At 47.9% G+C, this 15,001-nt stretch overlaps 1 pseudogene; it reads left to right on the top strand.

Annotated features, from left to right (window-relative positions):
• Window positions 1-1,429: 1,429 nt before the first annotated feature.
• LOC147600475 (nesprin-2-like) lies at window positions 1,430-13,836 on the top strand (annotated as a pseudogene).
• Window positions 13,837-15,001: the final 1,165 nt, after the last annotated feature.

A 15,001-nucleotide genomic window follows, 5' to 3' on the forward strand; every position in this document is an offset into this window, starting at 1 on the left:
TTCCTTCTTCCATATTCCAAGGAAGACTACAGCTGCACCCAGGCAAACAACTTTGCCCGTTCCCTCTCTCTCATGCTGCGATACATCAATGGGCCTCCACCAACTTAGAAAGCAGCCCGTGAATCTTCAAGACCAAAACACACTCTCTGCGGTGCTTTTTTCATGCTGTTTCCTCAATCAAGCACTGACGTTGCAGAATTGAATACAGAAACTTTTGTGCTGTGTCAGTTCCTCAATGGAGCCACCGCAACACCCCTGCACCCTACGCACCAGTGCGCAGGCTGCTGCTGCAGCTGCAGGTTCATCGCCTCCATTCCCTGTCACGCAAAATGGGTTAAATTTCACGTCTCACAATCTGTATCTGGACCAAATTTCAGCTTTTTTTCTATGGAAAACAGGCTTTTTCTATACAATTTAAAACTGTAAGCAACACGCTTTCGACTTGGGTAGGTACACTCTTTTCTAGGTGCAGTGCTCTTAAGCTTGCAGGGGGATTGAATACGGAGTTCTTAGATGCGGAAACTTCACCTCAGTCAAGCACAGCAGCCTGTCTCGGGTCAGCATGACAGACAAGCAGTTGAGGAGGCATCTTGCCTCAAATGAGCGCTGTGCACGTTTCACGTTGCCTGTATCGTTTGGAACTGTAGTCACTTGGTGGAAACAAAATATCTGCATCTTTTTGAATCTTGTCATTGTATTCTAGTCATCGTAACACTTTCAATAAAAGGATGCCCATTTGTTTTGGTTGACATACAGCGTCCTGGGGGTTAGGACTGCTGTGTTCTCTTTCTATACCAGCTTTGAAATAAGAAATTGTGGCATTGCACGGCAATGGTTTGTAATGCACGTGTTTTCTAGATGAACATGATTATGGCTGATGTATACAAATATGTAATTACTTTTTTAATGAAGGATTATTTTTTATTATTTTCACCTACTGAATAGTGTACAGTATCTTGGGAGAGAATTGTGCATTTTTAAAATCTTTATCTGTAAAATGAAACCAACACTTGGGCAATGGCTACAGAAACCCTGTGTACAGTCAGCGTTGCCACTGCTCCTCGGTTGTACAGTTTGAGTACTGTCACTAAAACTTTGCCAGTGGCTGCAGGGGCTATTGCTGTGTCTGGTGGGGAGGCAACCAGCCCTGCGTTCCAACAGTGCCGACCCTTCCGCTCCCGTGTAAGTCAGCTTGTTTGCATGCTAACACAACAGCGTCAGGAGCAGCATAACCACTCTCGTGCTTGTCAGAGCAAGAGATGAGGAATTCAGCAGTGGAGCCTGTGTCCAGTGGCACAGAGCCTTTCCTTTGCAACTGACGGTAATTTCCTGGAGGCAGAAGATGAAGTTGAAGCAGCCAATGCTCATTACTCTTTTGGATGGCTGAACTATTTCTCCCGTCTGGAACGGATTTTCTAAACCGGGAGATATGACAGTGCTGGAGCGGGTAAGGTGCACAAAATGGGCTTTATGATTAGCCTTTTCTGCCCTTGTCACCACTGGTGCTTGCTTATTCCCATCTTCGGGCAGGGCGGTTTATGAAGCAAGTTGCTTTGCATTGTTGCGTTCAGAGAAAGACAGTCCCTGGAGCAAACCAACAGCTTCTTCCCAACCGTGATGGCAAGAAAGCACAGTTCATTACCAGGATATTAAACTAAACTAATAACTAACTGGGATGTAGTTAGGCTTGCGCAGTCAGCAACATGGTTGAGGAAAGTCAAAGCTGACAGTTTGGCATTTTTTAGCAGTGGTACCGTACAGCAGTTCACATCCGGGCTGTGTGCTCAGATCTGGGACAAGGCAGGCCCGTGCCGTACTGACGTGTCTCGACCTCGGTCTCAAGCAGCAGTGCCCGCGCTCCAGCCTTCTAAAGACACACGGATCCGGCAGCCCTTCCGGACATGGCAGCTTCCACAGCCAGTAAGCCAGCACACTGCTGGGTGGAGCTGTGTCTGTGGAGCCAGGCTTGTGCTCCAGCTTCCGATTTCCCAGTGTTCTGGTTTTGTTTAGTGAGGGGGGCTACGGTGGCAGCTTCTATAAGAAGCTGCTAGAAGTTGTTCCCCTTTGTTTGGTGGACTCGGCCGGGCCTAGGGCAGACCCACTGCTGGCCAAGGCCGAGCGAATTGGTAGCAGAATGTTCCCTGGTAATGCCTCTGCGATAACGTATTTCAGAAGGGGAAAACAGAAAAAGGAAGATGTGAAGACGTAGAATGGGGGCAATGGGGGGAAGGCGTAAGCCTTGTGGGCCTTACGGCCCTCATCCTCTGGCCTCCCGCCGGGCAGCCATCTCTGCTGGACTTGGCCCGGCCCGGCTGCAAGTATTGGAGAGGAGAGACGTGAAGAGATCCTGAGAGGTGTCTGCCTGGCTGTTGTGAAGAAATTCTTGTGAAAGGAATGGCTGCAGATACCAAGGTCAGTGAAGAAGGAGAGGGAGCAGTGATGCTGCTCCTGGCCAAGATCCCCCTGCAGCCTGTGGTGAAGATCATGGCTATGTTAAGCCAGGGAAGAGGGAGGGGTGAGGGGAACTGCTGTGTCAGTTCCTCAATGGAGCCACTGCAACACCCTTGCACCCTACGCACCAGTGCGCAGGCTGCTGCTGCAGCTGCAGGTTCATCGCCTCCTTTCCCTATCACGCAAAATGGCTTAAATTTCGCATCTCAAAATGTATATCTGGACCAAATTTCAGCTTTTTTCTATGGAAAACAGACTTTTAAAATAGATTTTTAAACTGTAAGCAACACGCTTTCGACTTGGGTAGATACACTCTTTTCTAGGTGCAGTGCTCTTAAGCTTGCAGGGGGATTGAATACGGAGTTCTTAGATGCGGAAACTTCACCTCAGTCAAGCACAGCAGCCTGTCTCGGGTCAGCATGACAGACAAGCAGTTGAGGAGGCATCTTGCCTCAAATGAGCGCTGTGCACGCTTCACGTTGCCTGTATCGTTTCGTACTGTAGTCACTTGGTGGAAACAAAAAAATCTGCGCCTTTTCCAATCCGAGACAATTGGTAGCAGAATGTTCCCTGGTAATGCCTCTGCGCTAATGTATTTAAGAAGGGTAAAATAGAAAAAAAAGGGAAGACGATGTGAAGACGTAGAATGGAGGCGACGATGTGGAGGCACGAGCCTTGTGGGCCTTGCAGGCCTCAACACCTGGCCTCCCGCCAGGCGGCCGACTGGGCCCAACTCGGCCCGGCCCGGCTGCAAGAAGTGGAGAGGAGAGGAGATGCGAAGAGAACCTGAGAGGCGTCTGCCTGCCTGTTGTGAAGAATTTCTTGTAAGAGGAACGGCTGCAGACGCCAAGGTCAGTGAAGAAGGAGAGGGAGCAGTAATGCTGTTCCTGGCCAAGATTCCCCTGCAGCCTGTGGTGCAGCCCATGGTGGAGCAGGTTGTCCCCCTGCAGCCCATGGAAGCCCACGGAGGAGCAGAGATCCACCTGGAGCCTGTGAAGGACCCCACATCAGGGGAGGCAGATGCCTGAAGGAGGCTGTGGCCCGTGGAGGGCCCGCTGGGGCAGCCATTCCAGAGGGACTGCACCCCGTGGAGGAGATGACCCACGCCGGAGCAGTTCATGAGGGACTGCAGCCCGTGGGAGGGACAGCACGCTGGAGCAGGGGAGGAATGTGAGGAGTTCTTCCTGCCGACGAGGAAGTAGCAGCGTAAAGCAACGTGTGATGAAGGGACCGTCACCCCCATTCCCTCTTCCCCCTGTGCCACTCGGGGTGAGGGGAAGGTGGTAGAGATAATGTTAAGCCCGGGAAGAGGGAGGGATGGGGTGAAGTTATCTTGTTCTCCCTCTCGTTCTCCTGCTTTGCTTTTAGGAATAAATGATTAGTTTTCCCCAAGTCGAGTCTGTTTTGCCCGTCACGGTAACTTTAAGGATTTCTCCCTGTCCTTATCTCAAACCTGGAGCCTTTTTTCTTACATTCTCTCTCCCTGTTCTCTCGGAGGGTGGGGGGAGTGAGAGAGAGACTGCGTAGTCTGGTCCCGATCGCGGCTGCACTACGACACACAGCTACAGCTTTCACAGTGGCGCTGTATCCAAAGAGTAATGATGGATCCTGCCCAGCCCTCACCGCACACGGACACACACTCTCTCCTCTCTCCCTCTGCCGTCAGTATTTTGCATTTTGAAAGCAATTACTTTCCAATAGAGCTCATTTAAGTTTCTGTCGGCCATGGCCGTCAGCGATACTCTGCTCGCTCAGGCTGTGCTTCCACGTGAAACTCTTGTCCCTATTTCTGCATACGTAGTTTTGAATCTTCTGCAAGCAATTCTAAATGACATCTGCAGGCCCTATCCTGATCAGCCTCCCGGACATCTGCTGGGAAGAGTGCAGCCTCAGCAAATTCGCCAGCAACACTGAGCTGTGTGGTGTTGTCGACACGCTGGAGGGAAGGGATGCCATCCAGAGGGACCTTGACAGGCTGGAGAGGTGGGCCTGTGCAAAGTACAAGCAGGCCAAGTGCAAGGTCCTGCACATGGGCTGGGGCAATCCCAAGCACAAATCCAGGCTGGGCGGAGAATGGATGCAGAGCAGCCCTGAGGAGAAGGACTTGGGAGTTCCCGTGGATGAGAAGCTCTATGATTCTCTCAGTTTCTATGATTCTAGGGTTCTATGATTCCAACAGTTCGCCATGGTAACCGTCCACTCGGTGGTGCCTCCATGGTCTCAGCACATGATCGCATGCTGTGTCCATGAACTCCTACTCAGGCGATATTGGTTTGTTTTATTCAGGTAATTTGACTTTGTATCTGAGCTTCCGTTTCTGGAGAGGAAGGGGATCAAGCGATATCCAGCTGGGGAGGGGCAGAGCATGCCGTAAGCGTAACCTAAATGCTTACGTACACATGCAGGGAATCATAGAATGGTTTGGATTGGGAGGGACCTGTAAAGGCCATTCAGTCCAGCCCCCTGCAAGGAGCAGGGACATCTCCAACCAGATCAGGTTACTCAGAGCCTCATCCAACCTGGCCTTCAATGTTTCCAGGGATGGGGCATCCACCACCTCTCTGGGCAACCTGTGCCACTGCTTTGCCACCCTCAACGTAAAAAATTTATTCCTTGTCTCCAGTCTAAATCCACCCTCTTTGAGTTTAAAACCATTACCCTTGGTCCCATCGCTACGGGCCCTGCTGAACATGTGTGACAAATGGCTGTCACGCACAGTATTATAGGTGTGTGATGTTTTGTTATTGGCATGAATGAACCCAAACATACAGGCTTGGAACTAGAGCTGGAAATTTCAGGTGGAGGTTGAAGTCAACTGGTCCCTTTTTATTTCTTTAGAGACGTATGCCTAGACACACTTAGGCTGCTGTTGCGGGATCTGGTTACTCAGATTTACTTTCGCTGTTTAACGGCACTTTCCCGTACTATCTCAGAGGCAAACAAGAACAGTAATGATTAAAGGAAGACATTGACAGCGGAAACAATGCATTTTTATCTCTCTGAGAAAAAGAAAGAAAAAATGAGATGGATGACTGCATTTCTTTCATGTGCTTTGCTTCAGAGGGAGAGGCCGCCTCCTGTCTCCGACGCCAGCCAGGGCTCTCGAGGGAAAGCGGGAGACTCGGAGGATACGGTGGATTGTGGTAGGCCTGAGCCAGAACCCACCCTCCAGGTGTGCCAGGCCCAGGTTGCTGGGCTGCAACAGCAGCTACACAAAACTCAAGTGACCCTGGGGTCAGACCCCCAGGCCCCCAAAATACAGCAGATGGTGGGACTGCAGCTTGCTGATTACCAGGTAAGACTGAGCCGTCAGTTTGCTGCTGCCACCCAAACAAGTCGCCTTTCCCTGGAGTGTGTGCAGCAGAAGAGCTGTGCTTACTGCTTCTCCTCCCCGCTCTCCATCGGCTGCGTTGCGCTGTGCAGAAAACAGGGAACCTCTTGGCTTCAGTTTCGGGGCAGCTCTCCAAGGGCTTAGTTAAATACCTATTTTTAGAGTTGGGATCTTTATGCATCCGGGGGATTTAGGTAGGATCCTGAGTATTTTCACAGCTTTGTTTTTATTTGGATTATTTTCAGGAACATGGCTCAGTATAGTTTGAATCCTCTGTTAAATCTTTCGCTGGTCGTAGTCGTGATAAACCAGCTAGGAAAAAAGGAATATTTTTTTCTGTTGGCATTTTCACTTTCTACGGTTGTCGCAGTGACTTGAAAGGCTGGTATAAGATAGCTTCCCAGCTGGTAAATTCTTCTTCTGCACTTTTTGCCAAAGTCTGGCAGCATCGGTAGAAAGATAGGAGCTGTTCCCCTGCCCTCTGTGAGCAGTGGCAATATTTGGACCTACTGCTCTTCTACTGGATGGCAGCAGAAGGAAAGGAGTGGGTGGTAGCCCTTGGTGAAAACAGGTGGAGGAAAAGAGGACTGGCATGAGGGGCTGGGCTGGATGGGAGTCCTGGCATGCAGATTCTAGGAAACTGCAGGCATCCCACTTTGAAGTTCCCTGCGGTGCCAGTCTGCTGTAGCAGTTTGCTTCAAGCACTGAGTCTACCTAAAGCAACAAACTTCACTCATATAAAGGAGCCCACACCAACATGTCCCCATTTGAAATGACGAGGAGACATTTTCAGCTCTTCTGTTGGTTTTGTAGGGTGGGGTCTTTTTAACAGGAACGGAGTCCGTGCCACTTGTTGGCGTGGGTTTAGGCTGTGGTTCAGCCAAGTGCTCGGGTGCTGAACTCTGTGGGAGTGAGGATGCTGAACGCACCCGGAGGAGCTGGCTGTGTCTGGATCCCCTTCAGGGTTCCTCTCAGCATAGGCTTCAACAGGGCAGTTCCACCCAGGGGAAACAAGCAGGCTTCAGGCAGCTGTAAGCGCAGTTGAATTCCTGTCGCCTGTTAACACTCTGGCTCAGTGTTAAGACGTGAACTTGGAGGGGGGAGGATTTTCTAGCCTAGTCAAGATCTACACAGACAAATACACAGAGCACGAAGCGGCAGCAGACTCTAGATGTGGATGTCTGAGGTGAAGCAGTTAATTTCTTGCAGCTGGTTACTTTGCAGTTGAGCCATGGTACCTGTCTCCATACTCACCTTAAAAAGGTGAGCTTAAAGTGATGCAGAGATGCACTTTGATTCACAGCAGCTTGAATTAAAACACAGATCCCCACAGTTCACAGTGGCCTGGCTGACAGGTGGTAACGTCAGTATGTTTTGGTAATGCAGCGCCATTCCTCCCAAAGGATGACGTGACCAGTCCGTGCACTGCCTCCTTCTCCCCCAGAGGGGTCCGCTGTCTTCTTGGTTGCATCACAGTTGAGTCTGTCATTTCTGCTCTCCTCTTCTATGGCTCCATAGCTGAGTTACTGTAACTTCCTGCAGAGACAGTTGTTGGAAACACTTGTAAGACTAACTCATATAACATTGATGTATTTGTTGACAGTAAAAGGAGATGAGAGTGGAGAATATCTAGGGAGTGTGCACCTATTTCTCTTTTTGCCTGTATGTTTCTGTTCTTCAGGGACAGGGGAAGTGTGGGCAATGACTTCAGAATGTTCTCAGGAAAGGAGTGTTGTACTTCTAAGAATGAATAATCGACTGTTGTCCCTTCTAGGCGGCGTTATCACAGATTGAACAGAAGATCCTTTCTTTAACGGAAGGTCGTGAAGATAACGTAGACTACCAAAAGGAGACAGAGGCTATTGCCTTGAAGCTGGAGGAAGTGAAGTGCAATTTGGACAAAGTCCAGATGACGCTTCAAGACAACTGCAATCAAAATCAGGTAAAGCACAGGAATGCTCTGCAGAGCAAGAGTGAGAGACTCACGGTGCCTTAATGTGCTGTACTTGCAGAAGAACAGGTAGAGCTCACCATGTGAAGCAAGGAAGGGAGAAGAGTCAATCAGAAGCCTCACACTTGCTATTCTTCTGCTTTACAGTGCTGTCTAACTATTTGTAGTTTGCAGCAAGTTGTGGATTTTTAATGAATCTGAACAACTGCTTTTCTGCTTTAAGTGCTCAGTGGCAGTGGTCAAGATTTTGTGAGGAGTACCGGAAAAGGATAAAAACTGTTTGTTGCTTTGCTTTTTTTTTTTTAAATGCCTTTCACATGCCATGATGTTTGTCTGTGGCAGTGTCACAGCAGAGAGGCCTTTCAGCAGTCACTTTCTCTTGGAAGGATGCGTAAGTGGCAAGGGCAGTGACTCTGCCAGCTCTCCGGCGCTACAGCTGCTCACTCTTTGCTGAGTTTCCCAGTGGGTGAGACAGTCAGTGCCAGCGTCAGAGCTGATTCCCACTCTGTTGTGCAAGGGGCCAGAGAAGCCCACCTGATGTGTTTGTGGAAGAGCAGCCACAGTCTGTCCGGTGCTGCAGGAGCAGAGTCTAAAAGGGAGCTGGCATGGGCCAGGAGAGAATTAACGCTGGAGAAGGGTCCTGTGAAATATCCCTGTGAGCAGCGACAGATAGAAAATCCAGGTGCATGAGGAACTTTATGAGCATAAATCGCACATCCCTGCAATTTGGTCAAACAAGGAGAGTGCAGGGTTAGTATCAATTGGTCTGCTAACAGAGAAAGCAAAACAAGCCCTGTAACTGTCGGGGAGAGAAGTGTGAGAACTTGGGCGGCGGGTTAGAATGGATCAAACTTGCAGTCAATGGAACTGGACAGAGATCGTTGCAAGAAGAGCGACTGTGTTTCATACATTGCTGATTCTATGGATGGCAAGTCTGAGAGGGCTCTGCTTTTGCCGTTTCCCCAAAGTGCACCTGCAGTTTGTCAATTCTTGTCATTTCTGGAAGAGTTTCTCTTTACAGATTCACAAGATGGTACTGGTGTCTGGCTGCTTTTGTTACCATTAATCCAGTCTTGAAGCCTTAGAGTCAATATTGCCAAGACCCAGAATCCAGCAAGGAGCATCAGCAAATGTACTGCAGAAGCAATGAATTTGCCACGTCCAGTCTTGTAATAACTAGCGTCACTGTGGTGTGTGTTTGTTTACTGGGAAGGCCCAGAGACCCAGGATAAACTGTTAGTAAAGCTGCAGAAGCCCAGTGCTAAATCTGGCATGCGAGAGCTCAGCAGCAGCCCAGCCACCCCAAAGGGACACAACTGAAGCTTGACCTTGGGCGGCTTGTCAACCTGCAGGGCTCACCCACCAAAATGTCATTGCAGGTGAAGCAGCTCAGCTCTGCAAGCAGCAGAGGCATCAACAAGGAGAAAATGATGTCTACTAACCTGAGTGATGACGAACCCCAAGATAACCAAGAGCTTCTGAATACACCAGCTGCAGAGCAGCAGACAGGTACAGAGCATTAGGGGTGGCTTTGGTGCTGTGGTGTTTGTCCTGTGACTCTGGGGGAGACAAAGCAGAGATGGCACACAGGCAGCACATTTGCCTCGGGAGCAAAGGAGAAGTAAAGCACTGTTCTCTACGTTGATGTGTTTTGCTAAGATTTGCTCAGCTGCCTCCTCACCTGGTACTGCCCAACCCATCTTTGCTGTTCTAAGCTTTTACTTTTCCTGCCAGAACTGAGGTTTTTATCACTCATAATAGACTTCTGTCTCTTTGCTGGTTAGAGTGAATGGGAACAGTTTCACTTTTGTGTGATACTGAATACTTCAGAGACTTTTAATCAGATTTCAAACCAAAAAAAAAGTGTGTCTCTTTGGATAAAATAAGATTGCTATATTTCGTTTTCTCAGTTACTGGTACTCTGGATGCTGCAGCTCCCATTTACAGAAATGTTTTGTCAAAGCTGGCAATGTATTCTGTTCTTCACTGTCTTTGCTGTGGTGCCTTCTTCCAAATGGGCCAACAAGCTGGTTCTCTTGACCTTTTAGGACCTCATTCCTGGTTTCGGGTGCTTGAGACTGCATTACAAACACATCTGTACTGCAATCACAAAAGCAAATCAAGTGATAAAAAGCAGACTCCAGCTGTATGCACCAGCTTACTTAGTTCATGGCTCAAGTCTTACAAATGGAGGAAAATTGAGTCCCATTCATGGGATGAATAGGAAAGCATCTGAGAAGGGCTTAGATGGGCTTCCAGAAACAGTGGTAGAGATTGCACAGGTGGCATCTCCATCTCCTTTAGCTCGGAATGAATGAAGCATAAACCCAAGTCCTGACTGTTGGATCTGTCCGTCCCACGATGAATTAGAGAATCATAGAAGAGTTTGGGTTGGAAGGGACCTTGAAAGGTGATCTGGTCCAATGCGCTTGCAAGGAGCAGGGACATCTCCAACCAGATCAGGTTGCTCAGAGCCCAGCCCAACTTGGCCTTCAATATTTCCAGGGATGGGGCATCCACCACCTCTCTGGACAGCCTGTGCCAGTGTTCCACCACCCTCCTTGTAAACAATTTTTTCCTTATATCAAGTCCGAATGTGCTTCCTTCTGTTTCAAAACCATGACCCCTCCTCCTATCACAACAGGCCCTGCTGAAGACTTTCTCCCCATCTTTCCTATAAGCCCCCTTTGTGTACTGGAAGGCTGCTATAAGGTCTCCCCAGAGCCTTCTTGTCTCCAGGCTAAACAGCCCCAGCTCTCTCAGCATCACAGCTGGGCTCACTGAGTTCTGTCTCCTTAGATTTGCTCTGTTCTTCCAGGTGAATTAAAAGGTCTTCCATTCATGTGATTAAAATCCTCTGTAGCATGACTGTGTGGATAGCATGACCAGTAATATGCAACTCACAGACTGCAGAATCTCAAGGCAAAATGTGTCTGGGTAACAGTAGGACCTGGTAGCAATTATTGATCAGAGAATAATTTACTCGTAAAACTCCTTGCATCGATTGTACTGACTCTTCATCTTACTGAAGTTCTAAATACTTGTTGTTCCATCATTTGTAGGCATTGTCGATAGGCGGGAGCTCGTCCAAGCTCAAGACCTCAGAAATAAGCTTAGGATGAAACAGAAATTGCAGCAGTGGCAGCAGCTGAACTCAGATCTCAGCGATGTCTCTGCTTGGCTTGATAAAACTGAGGAAGAGCTGGAAGAGCTGCACCAAGTGAAACCTCCAACCAGCGTCCAGGTGCTGGAACAGAGGGTCAAGAAACTGAAAGTAAGTTGTGGCATCCTGAGAAGTGGGATTTCAAGATGCTGGTGCTCTTTATCATTGTCTTTGTGCTCCTAGGATCTCTCATCACCATGAATGCTAATAACAATGTGTGTGTGCCACAGAGGAGCTAAGCTGGTTTTGGCTAAGAGGACTAAAGAGAGTAGTGAAGCAAGGTGCTTCTGGCTTCACATGCAGAGATTGACAGGCAGCGTGCCTGGGAACACAGGCAGCCAGGCTGAAAGAAAAACCTCTCCCTTTCTCTTTTCTTGGAGAGACATTTTATTCTCTCCCAAACAAAACGTTCAGCCTCAAGCTTCTCTTTTTAGGCCCTTTCTTTTAGAAAACAGGCCTTGTCTTGGGGGGTTGGGTATTGTGAGCAGTCGTACTGCATTTTTTCCTTATTCTGTGTCATTCATCTTTTTGCAAATCTTCTTTTTCTACCAGGATGTGCTTAAAGCATTTGATAACTACAAGACAGTGGTGCTTTCCATCAACCTGAGCAGCAAAGAATTCACAGAAGCGGACAGCACAGAGTTCAGAGAGCTTCAGAATAAGATTCGGCAGGTGAACTTGCACTGGGAGAAAGCAACTCAAGCGCTGGACAGCTGGAGGAAAGGTCTACAGCAAGCCCTACTGCAGTGCCAGGTGCATACCCCGTGCCAGCTTGTAGGGGAAAACTCCTCTTGAGGGTGCTGCTGCGGGGGAGATAAGGGGAGAAGGCAGAGGGGCAGTTCCTGCACATCAGCGGAATGGTTGCTCAGAATCAAGACCCTTCATTTTCTTAGAAACTTGACTCTGTGAGGTCTAAAGAGTTTGGTAAAGATATCTTTGAACTGGGTAAGAGCCTTTTATTACCTAGGTGGAATAGTTTGATGAGGTTGCTGTAGCCTCACTAACCGTGAGTTTGTTGTTGGCTCTGTCTCATCTGGGCTGGTCATTTTGTTTGGAGGCAAAGCCAGGTGAAAGCACTGAGAGTGTTTTTTCTCTTCTGTGCAAATCTCTTGTTTCTCTAGGACTTCCATGATCAGAGCCAAAAACTCATCCTGTGGTTAGCAAGTGCTGATAGACGACGGCATAAAGCACAAGTTGCTGGTGCAAACGCTGACCTCAGTACAGTACTGGAATGCCAAAAGGAGCTCATGGTAAGTGCACTCCTGACTGCAGCACCTCAGCTCTTCCAGTGCTTCCAGTCAGTAGTTCTCACCACACAATGAAGAGCAGGATGTTTATTTCTCAAGATGTCTGCAGCGTGTCCTCGGACCTGCTGCATTCAGGCACATGGCTGCTTTCTGAAGTGGACTAAGAGATTGCCTATACGAGGCATTTTTTCCCTGTAATTACGCATCATAATTAAGTTCCTTATGAACAGTCTTTATGCTGGAGTAAGGCTTCCAAGACGCAACATCTTTTCCATATGGATTAATTGCTGCTATGACTATATCTAAGTGTTAGTTCAGGCAGGTACAACTGGTCTTCTCAAGAGAACTTCATTTCATCTGTAGCTGTAAGAGCCATTGCTATGTATTGCGGATTCCCAGGCAGGTTGAGTTGTTCTCTAAAGCCTTCCAGAGCTCCTCCTTTTATGAGAACATCCTTAAAGTTGAGAGTGACTGTGGCACTGTTTTTTGTTTGTTTGTTTGTTTGTTTGTTTGTTTGTTTGTTCTAAGCAACTGGAGAAAGAGCTGCTGGAAGGACAGCTTAAAGTCAAGTCACTTCAAGAACTCACTGCTTCCCTGCTGCTTAAATCAGATGGTGATTACGTTGAAGCTGAGGAGAAGGTCTATGTAATTGGAAGGAAACTGAAGCAGCTTATTGAACAAGTTTCACATGACTTGAAAACAATACAAGGAAATCTGGTGAGTCAGAGTTGAAATACTTTGAGTATTTGAGATGCATGTACCTTATGAGAGAATTTACAACAGGACTTCAAGCCTACAACTCCTCTCAACTGTGTTGAGAAGGAGACATTTCTTGTAGTTTGTGAAACCGGGATACTAAAAGCTACTTCTCTCCACAGGTCTCCGCGAGGGGAAGTGCAGATGGTGGCAAGAGCAGGAGCAGGAGGTATTATTTTCTATTATCCTGATCTCTGGAAGGATAGTGACAATGGCACGGGTGAGCTGAGTGCCAGCAGAAAGCTGGGCAGCTGTTCCTCACAGGTTGACATACAAGTGGAGGTGATTTCTGCCCACCTGTAGAATCTCCTCTGCCTCCCAGCTCTGGGCTGCACCTGGGTGAATGGTTTCCTTTAGCACTCCTGCTCCTAGAGCTCTGCACCAATGTGCAACCGTGGCTTGCCTTTACTCCTGAGAAATACTTTCTAATGCCAAAGTGGGGAATCTTTTAGTTTTAAACCTTCCTTTAGTTCCACCAGCACAGCTGGACAAAGAAACTTGCAGCTCAGAGCCACTTATCCCAAACAGACAGAGAAGGACAAAGGGAGGACTTCTCCCTCAGGACATTAGGGTCTGTTCAAAGGAGACATCTCAGTAATGCCAAGGCAAAGAGGAGCCTCATCAGTCTGAGTGGTGGCTTTCCTCTATACTTCAACATGGATTTAGGGTGGTTGGTTTGTCTGTTGGGAAAGCTACAGTTTGCATCTGAAAACAGGGTAAAAGCCCACTAATCTCAACTCTTGGAAAGAAATGTTTCCTCTTCAGTAGAAAGGACAGTAAACCCAAGCCAGCAGCTGGCTTCCCATTGAGCAGTCCTGCAGGCTGTCAAGTTGCAGTTCAGGTGTTTCATATGCAGTGCATTTTCCTGTAGATACACACACTCTAAAGCTGCTTTTTCTTTCTTTCTCTCTTTTTTTTTTCCCGTTTTCAGAGGTGAAAGCCGTCCACAACATAGTGAAGCAGTTTCTCCATCTCCCTCCTTCTTTTCCCGGGCGTTACGAGCAGCTGTTCCTTTGCAGTTGTTCCTTCTCCTGCTTTTACTAGTGGCTTTCCTTCTTCCATATTCCAAGGAAGACTACAGCTGCACCCAGGCAAACAACTTTGCCCGTTCCCTCTCTCTCATGCTGCGATACATCAATGGGCCTCCACCAACTTAGAAAGCAGCCCGTGAATCTTCAAGACCAAAACACACTCTCTGCGGTGCTTTTTTCATGCTGTTTCCTCAATCAAGCACTGACGTTGCAGAATTGAATACAGAAACTTTTGTGCTGTGTCAGTTCCTCAATGGAGCCACCGCAACACCCCTGCACCCTACGCACCAGTGCGCAGGCTGCTGCTGCAGCTGCAGGTTCATCGCCTCCATTCCCTGTCACGCAAAATGGGTTAAATTTCACGTCTCACAATCTGTATCTGGACCAAATTTCAGCTTTTTTTCTATGGAAAACAGGCTTTTTCTATACAATTTAAAACTGTAAGCAACACGCTTTCGACTTGGGTAGGTACACTCTTTTCTAGGTGCAGTGCTCTTAAGCTTGCAGGGGGATTGAATACGGAGTTCTTAGATGCGGAAACTTCACCTCAGTCAAGCACAGCAGCCTGTCTCGGGTCAGCATGACAGACAAGCAGTTGAGGAGGCATCTTGCCTCAAATGAGCGCTGTGCACGTTTCACGTTGCCTGTATCGTTTGGAACTGTAGTCACTTGGTGGAAACAAAATATCTGCATCTTTTTGAATCTTGTCATTGTATTCTAGTCATCGTAACACTTTCAATAAAAGGATGCCCATTTGTTTTGGTTGACATACAGCGTCCTGGGGGTTAGGACTGCTGTGTTCTCTTTCTATACCAGCTTTGAAATAAGAAATTGTGGCATTGCACGGCAATGGTTTGTAATGCACGTGTTTTCTAGATGAACATGATTATGGCTGATGTATACAAATATGTAATTACTTTTTTAATGAAGGATTATTTTTTATTATTTTCACCTACTGAATAGTGTACAGTATCTTGGGAGAGAATTGTGCATTTTTAAAATCTTTATCTGTAAAATGAAACCAACACTTGGGCAATGGCTACAGAAACCCTGTGTACAGTCAGCGTTGCC

This window comes from Chlamydotis macqueenii, chromosome 5, assembly GCF_036417535.1.
Source record: "Chlamydotis macqueenii isolate bChlMac1 chromosome 5, bChlMac1.mat, whole genome shotgun sequence".
Lineage (NCBI taxonomy): Eukaryota > Metazoa > Chordata > Aves > Otidiformes > Otididae > Chlamydotis > Chlamydotis macqueenii.